Below are 19,379 nucleotides of genomic sequence, written 5' to 3'. Positions count from 1 at the left end.
AAGATACAGCGCCACGGCAACAATTTTGGACTGGGGTCGAAAATGTGCTACCTCTCAATTACGGTATGCTACTGCAATAAACCAAAGCACATATTAGTTCGTTATTTTGCCGACATAGCAACCCAAAGATATTCACTTTCTGTGAAGTTTCCACAACAAGTGATCTGTGTTCGTAAGAAAATTTGATGATGGAACAGTTTATGATTTTTCAATAAAAAAAGAGAAAAGGAAAGAGACTCACCAAGTTTCACTTGTAAAGAATAATTGACCTTCTATATGTAGGCTATCTCTGCGTATCTACATATTTATTATCATTTCATGTTATTTGAAACTTTTGTAATACTATGTAAATACTTTTATCTTTTTATTCTCTTTATCGAAAATTTTGTCATACTATGTAAATATTATTATCAGTTCAGCCTATGCTTATACTTTTTGAGGATTTAATAATTGAGTTAGACACACTGACTAAATATCACCACTTACTACAGTCCTCTTATTTTGCCTGTAGGTCCTTTTTCGGTAATGTCGAATCTTGCAGTGTTAAGTAAGGAATTGCATGACTATTTTATCATCTAAATGTTCAGTTAGGTCTACCACAGAGTACATCACTTGGGACATTGCTAGTTACTCTGTGTAGCGTCTTCAATTTTGCCTCTAGCAGAAATGAATATAAACAGACATTATTAATTCAGACTGTACTGTAAAATCAGAACAGTATCATTATTTATTACTCTGGAACATAAATTTTTGTTACGCCCAGATACATACCATTGAAGTTCAGCGAAGTGGTGGAGAGTTTTTAGCTTAGCGTTCCGCGCAGGTCTTACTCGATGTTCAGAGTGTTGACCCCTGTCTTCGCTTCTCTTCTTGTGTAGGTATCTGACCAATAACATCTTTTCGCCATTCACTTTTCTTTATGTTACACTGCTATTTAATTTTCTACTAATTAAGGATCAGAGGAATTTAGTAAATATATTGTAGCACAGAGCATCATTGGGAAGAAGAAATTAAGACTAAGATAAAGACCCGCTGTGTGCTTTGACCAGGAGTTGAGAAACAAATGACCTCGACATTACTTGTGATTTTCTTTTGAATAAGGGCAGACTATGTACTGAACTGCGGCAGTTCACGTATAAAAGTGTTGTGTGAGATCCACATTTAAGAAGTAACATTGTGAAATACGAGTATTTCACTGTGTGAAGTCACATTTATAAAGGGAGAGACATGAAACCTTGACGAAAACAGCATCTGTTATTTCAGTATCTGTTAAGGGAGAGCAGAGTGAGAATAAAGCCTAGTTAACGCAGGAACATATGAAATCAGCAAATCACAGAGGTATCATTCAAAAATTTAATGAATTATTCAGTTCAAATATTTATTCAATTTATACATGTTTAATTCACACGAATGTGACATATGTCTGGCGGCGTTACATCGGCAGGTCTTCGTATTCATCTGTTCTACTTCTTGCCTCTTGGTGAGAGAGTGTCCCCACCCATCATGCAACTGCACAACAGTCTTCACTCCGGTTTTCTTCACCCAGGACTTCCGATGTCACGTTTGGCGATGTGGCATCGGCAGGAATCACTCGCTATTAGATGGGCATCATGTCTCATGAATATGTTTATTGGCTGGTGAACTTGTGTCTCCACCCATAAAGCAATAGCACAACGGTTTTCACTCTGACTTTCTTCACCCAGGACCTCCGATGCCAACTTTGGCGATATGGCATCGGCGGGAATCACTCGTTATCTGATGGGCATCATGTCTGACATGAATGTTTATTGGCTGGTTTGCTTGTGTCTCCATTCATAATGCTATAGCAAAACAGTTTTTGCTGTGGCTTTCTTCACCCAGGACCTCCGATGTCACGTTTGGCGATGTGGCATCGGCAGGAATCACTCGTTATCTGATGGGCTTCATGTCTCATGAATATGTTTATTGGCTGGTCAGACTGTGTCTCCACCCATAATGCAATAGCACAACGGTTTTCACTTTGAATTTCTTCACCCAGGACTTCCGATGCCAACTTTGGTGATGTGGCGTCGGCGGGAATCACTCGTTATCTGATGAGCTTCATGTCTCATGACTATGTTTATTGGCTGGTGAGCTTGTGTCTCCACCCATAATGCAATAGCACAACGGTTTTCACTCTGACTTTCTTCACCCAGGACCTCCGATGCCAACTTTTGCGATGTGGCATCGGCGGCAATCACTCGTTATATGATGGGCTTCATGTCTCATGAATATGTTTATTGGCTGGTGAACCAGTGTCTTCACCCACCATGCAAGTGCAACAATAGTTTTCACCCCAATCTTCCATACCCAGCACTTTCGATACCCTCTATGTAGATGTGGCATCTGCGGGTCGTCCAGGTCATCTGCGGCTTTCTTGCCCGATGAACATGTTTATCTGTTCAGACTCCAGACAAACACACAATATTCCTCACCCAGCACCTGTGTCACAATATCTGGCGACGTGACATCGAAGGGAGTACTTCGTCATCTATCCTCATTTTAGTCTCACGAATGTGGTTATTGATTGATGGCTCAATGTCCCCACTCAAGATGTTAGAGCACAACAGTCTTTTCACCCCCTTTCACCCCCCAGCACTCCAACACTATCCAGACTGACGAGGCATCAGCTGGAGTTCCTCGTCATCTGCCATCCTTAATATAGGTTTAGTGGGCAGTGAAGCGGTGAGCCCGGCCACCATGTGGGCTCACAACGGTCTTCGCCCCGACTTTCTCCGCCCAGCACCTCCGACACCCTCTGCGGCGGCGAGGGATCGGCGGGATGTCCTCGTCATTCACCGTCGCTGGAGGCTCGTGGATCTCGGCGGTGGTCACAATTATCCAAGCGTCATTCACCTGCACAGAAAAACAATTCTTTGCGTTAATACTTATAACTCAACCACTTAACAATAGTATCAAAGATTGTGTAAGGTGATTTTGAAGCGAAAAGTGTACATAACAAGTGGTTGTTCTGTTTTCTGTGTGACAGGTGAAACGAAAGAGGCTTGAAATACATTCATGAACGATGACAAGATCTCTCAGCCTGATTAGTTTTGCGCAACTTTGTTGTGGTCTGAAAATTCGTATTTTGTGTGAAAGAGGCTGTACGTTAAGGATACCATTTGATGTCTACTAGTACTATGAAATGAGTCGTGAGAAAAATGTGAAAACCTCAGTATCAAATAACATACTAAAATCACACTTCCTACTTGATTATACTCTGGGAGATTTAGAGACGTATTTCAGCTAAATTAGTGAAGCTATGACCTCAGTATATCTCATTAAAAGCGAATATTATGTGGTGGGTGGGCATGTAGTCTCAAGAAATTGTCGGTTTTCGAGTTTGTACAGGAAAGAAAAGCAGTAACAAGTAAGTTCCTTCCAAGCAGTATGCTAACTTGTGCACTAGCTTCCTATCTACAGCAATATGATAACGGTAAGAAATGTAAGATTCATCTACTGAACAGGTCCGTGAAAGTCCTTAGTAATAATTCTTCGTGTTTCGGTAATTTAGATGAACGCCTCTACTTTGATTATTTATCAACGTCACTTCGCAATAATGTATGAGCTAGAAATGGGGTGGATGGAGGCGGTGGTGGGGGGTGGGGAAGGGTTGCTTCGTGATTCACCAATGTGTAATATCTGAGCTTGGGCTGGAATTTCGTCACCCCCTATCCTGTTGGTAGTGTGTCGCTCCCACCAATAAGTGACAGCCACAATGCCGACTTACCTTCCCGATGACTTTGCCGCAGTCTACGTCAACAGCAGCAGGCGGTGGCCGGGTCTTCTCCGCCTGCGCTGCCAACAGCACCAACTCGTCCACGTCTGAGCGCAGCCGCCAACGCGCGACGCTCATCCTCTGTGGGAAATTTGTTTCCACCGTTACAATTCATTCTATTGTGGTTACTAGCATTTCTTCTGTTTATCAGAAGTATAATATTTCCAGGGTGTTTATTCACGTATAAAATAAAAACTATTGCAACATTAAAGTTATCAAATTTCGCAGCTTTGCAACTTTCAATTCATGTTTCGAAAAACCTTAGATTTTACTGCTCACCGTTCGACTGGTTTTCGGATGGTAATATGATGAGAATATCGATAGTATTTTATCTTGTGTCGAGATCGAAAATATGTTGTAAGCGGTATAGTGATCCAAGTTAAACACTCGTATTAGTTCATCAAGTTTGTTGCCAGTTCTTGAAGTTTTACATGTTACTAACACCATTACACATCTCACTCTTTTTACTATATTGATGAAAATGTACGTGTGAATAAACGTGACGTCAATAAATAATGTGGTGCAGAACATCTATTGTGCCCGAGATTATTGGAATTTATGTGCAGATATGAACAGCAGTTTTTATCTGACTGCTGGGTACTATGTCATCATTAAACGACTATCTAGGCAGTCCATCGATTCTTCCTTTGATTCATGCTAGAAGCTCGTTTATACGAACGTATGAAGTCAGCTGTTATTCGAAGACTGACAGTTCTTCGAATAACTAAGATAGGCTTGCAACATTCAGTAGTCATGATAACAAATTGTGATGTAATGTATGGTAATTGTCTTAGTAAGTAGAAAATGCATGCTCCTAATAATAATTACTGTTTTTTCAATAAATCTCAGTGTTTCTCACCTCTGGCTTGCCAATTAAATCTTCATCTATCAGGTCTTCGAAAGATTCATCATCTGACTCCCCCCGAAAGCGGAGGCAGAACGCGCCGAAAAGCCTTCGCAACATCTGCGAAGAAAGATTTATGATCACTTCAAGTATTGACCTGAGTTCAAACGTTAATCTAATACAATGACAGCGTATGCATTGTTAGCTGCTGGGCAGCCATCAAGTTTGAAATCACAACAGGGCGAGAGTTCTAAGAAGACTTCTTAATCTAATCATTATGAAAATATGCACATGAAACCACTAGAAGCGTGTTGTATTGTGCTTCTGTTAATTAGTTGCTGACTTTCTGAAATAGTCACTATTGTTTGGGCCCAAGTAACCGAGCTTGCTCAAATTTCGTTACTTTCTGAAGCTACCAAATAGCAATGATTGTATCGTTTGAGAACGTGTAAATTAATAAACGGCACAATACTTGTGAACTTCAACGCTTATTAATAAATAACCTAAGAAACCAGCAATGCAAAACAAATAGGTAGACAAGTTTACTTCCATAAACCATTAAGCTGGCATCACGACTGCGTTTTCCCTACCTCAAATTGTTCAGTGGAGGACTCTCTATGTCTTGTTATATTTTTGCACCGTATTATGAAAACACCCTGCGTGGGTCAACTGCAGTATTGTATAAAAATTGTACACTTGTTTCCTTTTTTCGCCTTCACTAATACCAGAACGCCACTCTTAATCACAGGACAAGAATTGTACATTTGTCGCTTTTCCACCTTCGCTAGTACTACGTATTAACCCATATAGGTAAGCAGAAGTACAAGATACAGATGTCACGTTTGTAGCCTTTTCGTATTCGTTAGTAATACTATCGTACTCTTCAATTTACCTTCATTGGTAAACTAACCTATATACACTCCTGGAAATTGAAATAAGAACACCGTGAATTCATTGTCCCAGGTAGGGGAAACTTTATTGACACATTCCTGGGGTCAGATACATCACATGATCACACTGACAGAACCACAGGCACATAGACACAGGCAGCAGAGCATGCACAATGTCGGCACTAGTACAGTGTATATCCACCTTTCGCAGCAATGCAGGCTGCTATTCTCCCATGGAGACGATCGTAGAGATGCTGGATGTAGTCCTGTGGAACGGCTTGCCATGCCATTTCCACCTGGCGCCTCAGTTGTACCAGCGTTCGTGCTGGACGTGCAGACCGCGTGAGACGACGCTTCATCCAGTCCCAAACATGCTCAATGGGGGACAGATCCGGAGATCTTGCTGGCCAGGGTAGTTGACTTACACCTCCTAGAGCACGTTGGGTGGCACGGGATACATGCGGACGTGCATTGTCCTGTTGGAACAGCAAGTTCCCTTGCCGGTCTAGGAATGGTAGAACGATGGGTTCGATGACGGTTTGGATGTACCGTGCACTATTCAGTGTCCCCTCGACGATCACCAGTGGTGTACGGCCAGTGTAGGAGATCGCTCCCCACACCATGATGCCGGGTGTTGGCCCTGTGTGCCTCGGTCGTATGCAGTCCTGATTGTGGCGCTCACCTGCACGGCGCCAAACACGCATACGACCATCATTGGCACCAAGGCAGAAGCGACTCTCATCGCTGAAGACGACACGTCTCCATTCGTCCCTCCATTCACGCCTGTCGCGACACCACTGGAGGCGGGCTGCACGATGTTGGGGCGTGAGCGGAAGACGGCCTAACGGTGTGCGGGACCGTAGCCCAGCTTCATGGAGACGGTTGCGAATGGTCCTCGCCGATACCCCAGGAGCAACAGTGTCCCTAATTTGCTGGGATGTGGCGGTGCGGTCCCCTACGGCACTGCGTAGGATCCTACGGTCTTGGCGTGCATCCGTGCGTCGCTGCGGTCCGGTCCCAGGTCGACGGACACGTGCACCTTCCGCCGACCACTGGCGACAACATCGATGTACTGTGGAGACCTCACGCCCCACGTGTTGAGCAATTCGGCGGTACGTCCACCCGGCCTCCCGCATGCCCACTATACGCCCTCGCTCAAAGTCCGTCAAGTGCACATACGGTTCACGTTCACGCTGTCGCGGCATGCTACCAGTGTTAAAGACTGCGATGGAGCTCCGTATGCCACGGCAAACTGGCTGACACTGACGGCGGCGGTGCACAAATGCTGCGCAGCTAGCGCCATTCGACGGCCAACACCGCGGTTCCTGGTGTGTCCGCTGTGCCGTGCGTGTGATCATTGCTTGTACAGCCCTCTCGCAGTGTCCGGAGCAAGTGTGGTGGGTCTGAAACACCGGTGTCAATGTGTTCTTTTTTCCATTTCCAGGAGTGTAGTTCAGCTGAAGAATTGGATACAGATTTCTCGTTTTTCGCTTTTTTAGCTTTCTCTGGTACTAGTACCCCATTCTTGAGTTGGCAATAGTACTACAGAACGTGGAAAACTAACATATGTAAAATTTTTGTCCTGTGTCTCACTTGACCTATGTCGTACAACCTATATATATATCAAATAAAGTATTTCATGCCACAGTTACGTATGACGCTTTTTTTTTTTTTACTTTCTATTACATTTGTATTCTATCCTTCTATTGGCCTATATGGCTTAACACAATAAGAGGATACTAGGACCGTGCACTGCAAAAAAAAAAACGATATTTGTAACATTACATTCGAAATTGGGATATATGTGGTATATATCGACGTTCTCTCTTCTCTGTTCTACATTCCTTCTTTTGTCAACATTCGTCTGTGTCTTCGCACTACATTATCTGTGGTAACTTGTGACGCCTTTTTCAAAGCTGACGGGTTGTATTCCGTTTTTTAGTACTATGAACCATACAAATTTAGAGAGGCGCTGCTAGCATCGTAAGAACGCGCTGCTAGCATCGTAAGAACTCGGTACAGCCCATACAACAGTGGAACACAAATGGTTGAGACTTAAACGAGCTTATTTGGAAAGGAGCCGACGTAGTTCTTACACACTCTTGTTAAGTTAATTATGACAGTCTGTATGACTGTCGGATGTCACTAGCTTAAAACCCGCGTAGGTATCATGGGTATAAGAGAGATGAAGGCACGCACAGGAATATTTAGAGCGCAATTTCTCCCAGTCTCAATATGCGAATAGAACAGGAAACAGAACCTGTATTATCGACGTGATGGATCATCTATAATAGTCTGTGTAGTGGATTGGGGAGTTTATATTTAAGTGTAGATGTTGATATTTTCTTTAGGAGTAGACTGCAGCCTCACAACTGAATTAACAACAAAAGGACAAGTATTGCGTGGTATGTTCGTCGAACATTATGAGGCAGTCATAACACTATGAGGCAATCAAACATAGACCAACGCGAATATAAATATGATTATTCAAGCATTGGCGACAATTTGTAGACATAGCAAGTGCTTTTTAGTACATCAACACTACAGATGTTCGGAAATCAGGACTCGACAACGACGTTCAGAATGTCTGCAAGACACTTGCCACTGCATTTAGGCTTTGCTACACAAGCTGCAAATGCCGAAATGACCAAAAAATGAAAGGGTGGGAGGGAAACAAAATGGAGCTTCATGAGTTGACCTGTTATATTAGTCTGTTTCGGTGATTACAATGTCGAGTGAAATTTCCAAAGAGCTTTGCAATAACAGCTCACTTATTATTATCACACTACTTCCCCACTGGCCACGACTTACACCGATTCAGTTTTGAATGGTGCCAAAAACAGTCGTATGTTCTTCTTATTCAAGCTGTCCCACAACTTGACAGTTCCTTGATGTAGATGTTGGCACTGGGATCGAGTTGACGTTCGAATGGTCGCCAGACAAGTTTTATCCAGAACAAACATGACGATCTTGCTTACAACGAGTGTACCACGACATCATGCATGCGGTTTATAGAGACTCTTGTACTGTACTGTTGAATCATGGCACCACTGTTCAGTTCTTTGGGTAGTAAATTTAGACAACTCTAGATGACCATGGTGTACCCGTCAGGTGCAGATAAGCCGTCTCACACGAGTAAGTGACATGTCTTCACTGTGATCACTCCACATCTGACAGTGTTCACGCCTCATATTTATCCTGGCAGGCCTCTTGTCAACACTAAACACATACAGTACTACTGCAATCTGGTGGCCGCTCTACATATCACAGAGAATTGCAGCTGTAAACCTTTTACTCGTATACATCCGCCGAAGGTGTCTCCCGATATGAAGTTACAATGACGTCCGTCCATGTCATGCAGATACTTTAACTCATTTGTCAAATAGAGGATTATAGTGTCAGTTACTTCGAGGACAGGTCAGGAGATAACAGTGCGACACGTCTCCTTAGTGGAATCTACATCGACCATCAGAAAGATTGTCGCAGCACTTTCTTCAGGAGAGGTCGAACTTGCTCCTCGTAGACGTTACACATATGTCTATTTCTCTCTAGGTAGGATAGGGTTCCCTCTTCTCCCGCTGCTGTGCGTGCGTGTATCGGCAGCTGGTGAGTAGCGCAGAATAAAATAAAGTATGTTCGTAACCAACACGTTTTGCAGGTTGCAAAATGATACAGTATGCTAATACGACACAGAACGACGTCGGAGCATGACCAATATACCCTCTTGATAAAGAATCATAGAAAATATTGGAAAGTTATAGAATGAAGGAAACCCAGTAGAGTACATCATTTAACGAAACCACGACCCACCAGTTTTATAAGACTGCTCAGGTACAATGATCATGAACTCGGATATCTGGAATTGACCCTTTTATCAGTAAAATGTACCTGGTACAACTAAACATCCAAAAAATGCTAGATCCGTTCGATTTGAAATGTGAGGGTGCAACAGTCAGTGCCAGAAGCGTACAGTCAACAATAGCAGCACAAGATGTTAGCGTGGCTCGAGATGAGCGAGAACAGGTATTGACTGATCACTTATGGTTCCGTACGGCGTCCCACCCAATGCTGGCTTTCTATGTTCTTCTATTTGAGGAAGCTTCTCGACAAGCAATTCAGATATTTAGTTGACTATCTTTTCTCGCCAAGAAGAAGCACTTAGCTCAAGGAATAACTCAACGAAAATCACGTAAACACAGAAAAAATGTATACGCAGCACGATTCACAATCTCGATGTTGCTACGCAACTGTCTTCGTGATGTCGTGAGATATTTCACTGTTGACAAATTCGCCTGGAACCTAAGCAAATCAGCAACGGCTGCTTCCGACCATTCCACTGAAGAACAGGATACGACTTTCGTAGTTGAAATGAGGTACAGGATGCCAATCCCACGCACATTCGGTTTCTCGTCTTGCTTGTTGTGGTTTTGGCCTTCCCTAACACTAGTATCCACCGAAGAATAGAGTACTAGTAGTAGTGGAGGCATAGAAAGGAACAACTGTAGAATTTGTATCCATTTTTTCAGCTGACCTACAAGTTGACATGCTTTAAATTCGTACCACTTACTGCAGTTAACCAACACAGATTGACTCAAGTTCGGGACACAGTCCATAAATGTCAACTGTGGTAGTCTACGCTGACGTTAATTCTGTCCCTTTTTTGTGGTTTCTTGTTTTCTCCACTAGTATTCCACTCTTCACTTGAGATTGCAATTCAACTGAAGAATAGAATACTATGACTCAAAGAAGCAATGTACGTAATATTATATTCAAAATATGTTATCAACAGAATCTTCCGTCGGTTCTTCGTAGAACAACATTATAATAAATGAAAAGCAGCAGTTTGCTTTTGTTCTACAATACTACATTTATTGCTATCCGGTTTTCGGCTTACAAGGCCATCTTCCGACATTTACTCAGTAAATGTCTGAAGATGGCCTTGTAAGCCGAAAACCGTTTAGCAATAAAAGTAATATTGTAGAACAAAAGCAAACTGGTGCTTTTCATTTATTCGAAATATGGATGTACGTGAAATGTGTGCTATATGTTTTCTCTGTTCTGCATTCCTCTATTTCCCAGTATTCGCCTTTGCTGTCAAATATAAGCAATACATCATGTCGTTGGTCAAAGCCGACGCGTTGTATCCCACTTTTCAGTAATCCAAACTCGGACACCAGATGGACATCGCAGGACGGAAGATACGGAAATGCATCTAGTACACGACAGAAGTGGTTACTAAACTCTTGTTCGTCTAATTATTGAATAATGCTCATCACCTTGGCGTCCTGACCATGTAGGACTAATAGAGAAGAGAGAGAGAAGATGCAATGAAAAGTGGCGTGCCAGTGGATCGTTTAGTCTGCGTGAGAGTGTTACAGAGATATTCAACGAGCTCCAATGGCAAACGCAACAAGAGAGGGTTTGTTCACACAGAAGTTGTAAATAATATATATATATATATATATATATATATATATATATATATATAATACAAAAATAATATAAATAATTATATACATATATATATATAATTATTTATATTATTTTTTATTTTTTTTTTTATTTTTCGTTGAACTGAATTGAGATGAATGGAATATATTTAAACCATGATAGGGTGGCATCGGACATACACTTTGAGAATTTCGTCGCCGTAGGAAGGAGGTTCGTGGGCCACGTTATTTCTGAGCTAAAATGAGATAAATACTGAAAATACAGTTTACATACTATGTTGAAATTTTAGGATAATGGATTAAACATATAATGAAATGACAATAGTGTTAATCATAACTGTAATTACTGGAGTGCACTATGCTACTTACATTTGGAACACAATATTAATCACTAGTGATATGTTGATTATCCGCAAGTCGGTATCTCGTCCATGCGCAGTGGAAATTTCCTTATATAATTACTAGTATGCGCGAGTAGGCGCCCTGCAGTACGCAGTGACTTTTTATAAAATTAAAGAGTTTAAATTAAAACGGCTAGTCCAACGTGCGAGGCTCTCCCTCGACTCCATTCCAGAACACATAACAGATGAAGTCATTAACAAAAGACTAGACATCCTTTTTGTGTCTCACCGGCAATCACATGAGACCGCGCACAAGATTACTTGCATTGGCTTTCATACTTTATTAAACAGGGTTCTGTGATTAAAAAAGCGAGACTGTACTTTCTGGGAGGAGGCGAATAAATCACATAGTTTCTTTTTCATCGTGAAAATTTCACAATGGAAAAATTCGAGAAATTGGAACTTATACAGAGGTTTACCGAAAATCAATCTTCCCCCGCAACTTTCGGGAATGAAACAGCGATGGGGAGATCTCTTAGTGGTACCTGAAGTAACCACGGAAACACACCATCAGGTGGCGTGTGGAGAATTGTTGTAGTTGTAGGACACACACACAACCTCTTAATAGCAATTAATGGGACTTGATGGATTGTAGCTGGGGGTGGGGGAATGAGGAGGAAGATGGCAGATTGGCAGCTCTGTAACTTTAGCTGTGAAGGATGAAATTAGATAAGGGTATGACGATCCATACGCCTAATACGTACTTCTAATATGTTCCACCTACTTCATACATACACCGAATGTTTGAATCTGTGTAATTGGCTAGAGAGAATTCAGCCTGTCGATATTATTTCTTTTTAGGGTGGTAAGCTGCTCCCTCCTCACCCCTTTGGGTTCGCACGTGGCACTGAAGTAGGAAAACAATAACGATTTTGTATCTGCAGCTGGCGAGTAACATTTTGACATAATTTCCAATCAACGGAGAAAAATTAGCGGAAGAATTTTCTGTACTAGAAAATTGTAATATCATGGAACTAGACAGTGCCATACACAATTTGCTAACAATCCGGAAGGGAACGGGGGCGAAGCATGTGTTGTGGGTGCGTTTAAAATCCATTTTTTATCTTTTTCCTGAATAACCCAAAAACGGACAGGGCCAATTGATTCTAGGTCATCTCGTGCATCAGTAGTAGCATTCTTCAGAAAAAAGCATCTTGATCCATGACGAGAACTGTTCGCTTCTATGTTCATAGACGATACTGGCCCAGGATATGCTGTTCAATCCTCTTACGTGACTGAACGAAATAACTTTACTCGGCCCTTCTTCACACTATGATCCTACTGAGTACATATTTATTGTTTCTAAGTGATCTCTTATGTAAAGTACCACAAGGATGATCCTGTCCCAAGTGTAACATCCTGTCAACATGTGTTCGACATTGTCAAATTCGTTGTCCTCGCTGTCAGTGGGTAGGATATCTTTCATAGCATCAGGGATATCAAATATATAACCGTAGCCTCAGCTCTCCCAACATCTGAAGAAACATAGGGGCTTGAATTAGTTCGCTCTGCATCGTAAGTGGGTCACATAAGTGTTTAGGAACTTCAGCTATTTCAGTGTATGACGGATAGTCCATTACGGCAGTTTATGGTTAGTTACATGAATTTCATCATTCCCAGTACATCGGACATATTCACACACACTTTGCAAAATGTACTGACAATGTGCGGTAGGTGAGTCTATTCAGTGTTGCTCCACCTATAAGTCCCCGATATTTCTGAGGGGAACAGATTTATGCAGTCTACGAGTAACGCATTTAATGATCGGAGATCTCCAATAACTCTCTCGACGTCCATTAATTCAGCATTGTCTGCAACTTGATAATGCAGATTTACAACACAGACAGCACCAAGGCGCCACACTTACCGATCCTTTTTTTTTTTTGCCACTCACAATACACAGGCCTCTGACAACATTACACGTCTTGTTTATAGAAACGCATTTTACACAAAATCGCTCTAAATACATTCGCAAACATGTATTGAATTAATAAACATAAAGTAGCTCACTACAAGAAAGCGAGACCTGTGCAGTTATTTTGTGCACCCACATAAGAGAACTGGACAGTAAATGATGGGGAAGGGTAGACTTTCCGTAAACTGGACAGCGAGCATCGCCTTTACCTGAAGACAGCTACAATTGTCTTACAGGGTGGCTACGGATCGGTTTCCTCTCTAGCAGTGTAGAACATTGTGCACAGACTTCCATAGCTTCCATCCAAATTCGTTCCTTGCCTTAGCATTATTAGTAGCTCACGTCTCTGTTCATTATAGTAGTATTGCACTTTCTGTAAAACAAAAAACCTGTGTCCTTGTCTTAGCAATGGCTTGCTAGTGATTCATAAGGCGATCATGGCAAGGGTCATTATAGCTTTGTGAAACATATTGTAGTTGCTTCTTGTGACGTAATAGGGTAAACAGAGAAAAGGGAAACGCGCGATTGCTTTTCGTTGACTGCACTCTGAACAAAATGAAGGAACATGATAATCTACACAACGTGTAGAACGAAACGTGATACTGTTTGCTAATACCACTCAAAACACCGTTGGCGGGCGGCTAACAGTTTCGGATGTAAATGGAAACTAGGAAACTACCCATATTTATAGAATGCTAAGTTTCACATCAGGATACCTCAAAATCCAAAACCATGTCAGACGATTTTGTAAAACTACTCTCTTAACTTGATCGTCGACTCGAATCACGGGAAGGGTTTTTTCTGTGAAAATTAGTAGATATGATTAAATATCTAAATAAAGCTAGATACATCTGGCGTGGCATGTGAAGCCACAGTGAACACCAGTAGTAATCTACACAAGACATCAACAGCAAATGATGTTAATCTGAGTAAGCAAAATGTTGATTGGTCACTTACGGTTCCGCTTAGCGTCTCACCCAACGCTGCCTTTCTACGATCTTCTATCTGAAGACGGTTTCCGGCAAGCGATGCAGATATTCAGTTGAGAAGCTTGTGGCGCTAAGATGGAGAACTATAGCACAACTAGTAACTCGATAGGAAGCACGTAAGCACAGACAATATGTTTACGCAGCACGATTCAGAATCGCAATGTTGCTACGCAACTGCCCACATCATGCGCTGCGATATTTCATTGTTGACAAACTTCCTGGGATACAATCTAAAGAGGGACGACCGCTTCTGACTGCACCATAGAGCCTCACCAAGCATACGTAATGCATTACTTACCTGCTAAGATCGCAACTGTCCACAATAATTCAGTACAAAGTACACATACCGTTAACAAAGTAATTTGCAACTTCCAGGAATTGGCAATCTAATTTCAAATTAAATATTTTTCTATTATACTTCAAATTTTTTTGTTAAGAAATGTAAAAGAAATATCTCTCTTTGTTGCGAAGATGACGTATTGATATAAGTTTTTATATTGGAGAAGAGCTTCAAGAAATTGCCAGAACCGTTGGCTAATAAGATGTCTTTAAAAGCATGCTTTCGATCTACGGGTTTACTTATATTTTCCGATGACTGCAACACGTGGTTTTGATTCCCTTACTGTTAACTTCGAACAGTTTATAATGAGTTGTGAAGTGGTGGTGATGACTGGTTATGCATATATACTGATTTGAAAATGCTGCATTTTATGAGATTTGGAAAATGCTGAACTTATAGTTCGACGAAATATGTTAGCATCAGACGTTTACCAAAAATTTTGGGACTTATTAGCTGACACCCTGAATAAGTATGTCGTTCGATGGCGTGTGCGGAAGGTTCTTTGAGAGTGTGAAAGGAATTAGGACGGGGTCTGTGTCCTTCAAGCGTCAGAAGACACTAAGGAAAATGTTGAATGTGTTGGATGAGCTGTTGTATTTCCCAATGCTTGCATCTAATACGATGAGGGATTAAGAAAGGAGGAATTCGGACAAGGTGCGATGCTCAATTCAGAACAGGTTCGAAGTGCGTGTGCGGTAGTTAATGCTAGGCCCCCCAAGCGGATCGACCTCTCTTCTGAAGACCATGTACGCATGCAATTCAGCTCTTTGAATACAGAACATCATGTGTGGTACAATGAGGAAATATGCGTACATTTCATAGGTCAGTGCTGTATTTGAAATATGCAAAAAACATGAAGAGAATGATATAATTTCATTAATACGAAGAGAAGTTTACGTATATTTGGTGAATTTTAATGGGAAATTACGAATCGGATATATTAACTACTCCAAAAGTGAACCTTAATAAAAAATGGAAGTTTACTTTTCAACGTGACTTCAGGACAGTTACACATTTCGACGATGCTTAACCACAAAACGATAGCAGTACAGCACTATCTGAATCATGTTATTATTAGTATTCAGAGTCCATAAATGCCTGTACTGAAGAAGAGCGATAAACTGTTATTCACTTCCGCTGCGACACAACACATACTAAGTTGTATTGTTGTCAGAGTAGCCATTAACTATAGGTAAATTTCTGAAAACTGAAGGTTAAATCCTCCCACCCCTCATTCTCTTCCAATCGGGATATCTCTGCAAAATATCTGTTTAATGGGACAACTGCTAGACACTGATCAGTTCTGTATGAGACTGGTTTGATTCTCATGACTATGTCAGGCAGATCATTGTAAGAGAAATTTAAAGTGACACATAGTTGCCATCACAACACACCTTAAAAATATGCAGATCTACGTTGTGAACATGAGGCCCCTCCAATTGGGAGCCAATGATGTGCATGCTCCCCACTCTTCAAGTAATTTGCATGATTACTGTAGAGAAGCTTAATATTACAACGCCACTAGAATATTTTAATGTGTAAAAAAGGCATAATGCGGTCATTTATTTGCAATCAGTACGCCTTGTGTTCAATTGATGAAATAGGTTGAGCAAAGAAGAATTTTACGAGTCGGTTTGTTGTAAACATCTGTTAGAGAAATGTGCTCAGAATTTTCTGCATCAAGAATTGAAGGACATGAGAGCAGAGGAGTATATGACTGTAGACCAGATGATTTTGCAGCAAATAATGTCTATCTGCCAGAATGACAAGAAGGTGTGTAAGATAACTGGGTTACCAACACATCATGCTGGAAATGTTACAATGTTTACCAATTTTTTAAATGCGTAGGCCGGCAGCAATCCAGGCAGCAAGTTTAGGCAACTATAGCTTGTTTTCGTCTTTCCATAATAGTTATCATGTTTTGCCTGATATTATACATAGGTTTTCTTTTGTTGATATTACGGCGCTGTTGGATGGGTTCTCAGCAGTACCAGCAGGTTGTTCGTGTTTAAAACATTTGCCCACAGCGCTCTCTCAATGCATTTGCGTCTTGTCATGACGGAGACTGATTAAGACGTCTGTTGCATATATTTGAAAAAATAAGGTCAGTGATTTCCACAAAACAATGACAAGTATTCAGTTTTCTGTATTTTCTTTTTGTCCACGTTTAGACTTGATGGGAGCACTGACGATGACGTGTATGCGTCTTCTATTTGCAGTGCTATGGAAGTGATTGAAACGGCTTTCTAAACCTGTTATGGTATACCAGAAATTCCAACGAGATTTTTCTTAGCAGGTAACATCGCCTAAATCATTAGTATAGTTTCATCGAAAATAGCGGTGCTCACAGCAATCTGGAGGAATGTTGTAAACAAATACACTGGTGTCATAAATTAAACAGTTATTTCCCCACCCTGTGTCTAATTTATAGTATAATCATAGAAACTGTGAAGAGATATCTGTACGCTCGCGTACTGCACGGAAGATGGCATTCCGATCACCGGACAATCACGCCAACTATGACGTCATGGCACCTATCAAACGGGTAAGTGTTTGCCAGGCAGTCCCACACCTACGATCGCTGTGTACACAGTCACAGACGGTGCAGTGTTTCACAGAGAAGACGCGTACCAGACATTCTGGGGTAGAGGACCATAGGAAGAATGGAAAGGGGACAGTAACAAATTGACTTGGCCCAATGGCTCAATGGAAATGGTCTGTTGTTTCTAGGATGTGGTGTCGGTTCATAGAAACCAAAATTGAATTCCAAAGACTAGCGTACGGTCGACCACGTGTGACATCAGGAATAGAGGACTGTTAGTTTTCTGTAAGTGCACGACGGTACCGCCTCAGTACTGCACGGAACCTGGCATCTGACTTCGCAGCATCCACTGGACGTGTTGTATCGAGGTAAACGGTGTCGGAGACTTGCAGTGTGTTTACCTCTGACACGCCTTCACAGACGGGAACGTGAAGAGTGTAGCCATCAGCAGGTCACGTTGCCAGAAAATTCGAGGCATTACACACTAAATTAATGGAGCCGATATTCTTATCAACACGAGGGCTGTAAACGTCGAGGTGTTGGATCCTGTATTCCAGCAATGTAAACTGTATGTCAATGAGATAATCCGAGTTGACAACACAAAGCTAACCGATTTAGGTGGATAAATCAAGGTGACAGCTGAGTCACATGACTCCCATCATCATCACCAGTAGTCTCAGAGTCCATTTATAAGCTGTATGGTATCTAAAATACAATGTAGTATTCAGCAGCATATCGTAAAAACAGCGTAAAGTTATTGAAGAGTGGAAGGCTATTCGATGGGTGCTACAATTGTTAACGTTTGTGCAGTTGCAACTAGCTTTTTATTTCTCAGAAATATTTAAACCAGTAACCGGCAGCATCACATCGTAGTAGAAGAGAAGAAGATGATGAAGATAAGGGAATGCTACTATTGACTCCAAAAAGCGAAAGAGTAATACTGATTTAGACAGACCCCACGGGGTCTCCTAGATGAAACCATATATGTTAAGTAAACACACAATATCTTTTACAATGAAACAATAGCTGAAGACAAGAAATCAGAAAGAACGTGCGGTTTATTTGTGCTAATACTCTTAAAAATTTCGAAAATCAAAAAGTGTACCCAAAAGCAAATGCAAGCATGGAGTCAAATACAATACATGTCCATCGTGCATAGGGCGGGCAACACCTCACGAGGATGAGTGAAAGACTCAAAGAGTGACAAATACAAGAGTACAATCGAAACTGCGTTAGCAGCTGCACATTTCACAGGCAAAGAGGTTGAGGATCAGCATAAAAGACTGAAGAGTCTACCTTTGGTTTATATATGTTATAATGACCAAATTGAAATCATATACCAATTACGACTACTTACAGTATTAGCTGCTACAGGGTTAATGTTCACATGATCGAAATCATAATAGTCATATGATTACTTTGGGAAATACACATTATTGAGTGATAATGGAGACAGCTGTTCATGAACTTACAAATACAGTACACAGAAAATACCTGTGTATAAGTGCAATAATACAAGGCTAGTATGATTTATGGCAGGCTTATCTCGTAGATATGAGACAACTCACTCTTGAATAAAGCATTCAAGAGGATTCTAATTGTCTTACATACATTAAAAAATTCACTTGGGCTCTATCTGTGAAGTTAACGATGGTGAATGATACTGCAAAGTGCATAGAACCATTGATACAGACTGTAACGGACTGCTGTCCTGACAAACATCAAAGAGACCTTTCAGGTGTACTTGACGGTAGGTATTTCAAAGCGGTATTAGAGCGATGTAGGGTGAAATACTAATGGACATCCATTTGAAAGCTACAATTGTCGAACGATAAGTGGAAGCAATTGAAACCTCAAGGGATGCACAAATGACTAAATATTCTTCCACAAATCAGTTATGGGTGTAATTGGATTACTCATCACGCAAGAGACCCACTGATGAGATGTACTGATGTCCATATTGATAGGCTGCTAGATACAGTATACAATGGTATTAACATGGTGGATCTGTCCAAACAGAAGTTTAACGTAGATTATTTTGTGAGTATTTTGAAATACAAAACTGGGTTTGAGACATCTTACTTAGTGAACTTTCCAGTCGATGTATGTGCTGTTTCCAACGTCCAGAACACAAACCCTCGATACTTCATCTTAAGCGATAATGATGGTGAAGAAATTGCAGGGAATTTTTACAAGTAGTAAGTACAGAAAT

The sequence above is a fragment of the Schistocerca americana genome, chromosome 6, assembly GCF_021461395.2.
Source record: "Schistocerca americana isolate TAMUIC-IGC-003095 chromosome 6, iqSchAmer2.1, whole genome shotgun sequence".
In the NCBI taxonomy this organism is placed as follows: Eukaryota; Metazoa; Arthropoda; class Insecta; order Orthoptera; family Acrididae; genus Schistocerca; species Schistocerca americana.
The sequence above is the reverse complement of the archived record's forward strand: the minus strand, read 5'-3'. Positions refer to the sequence as shown.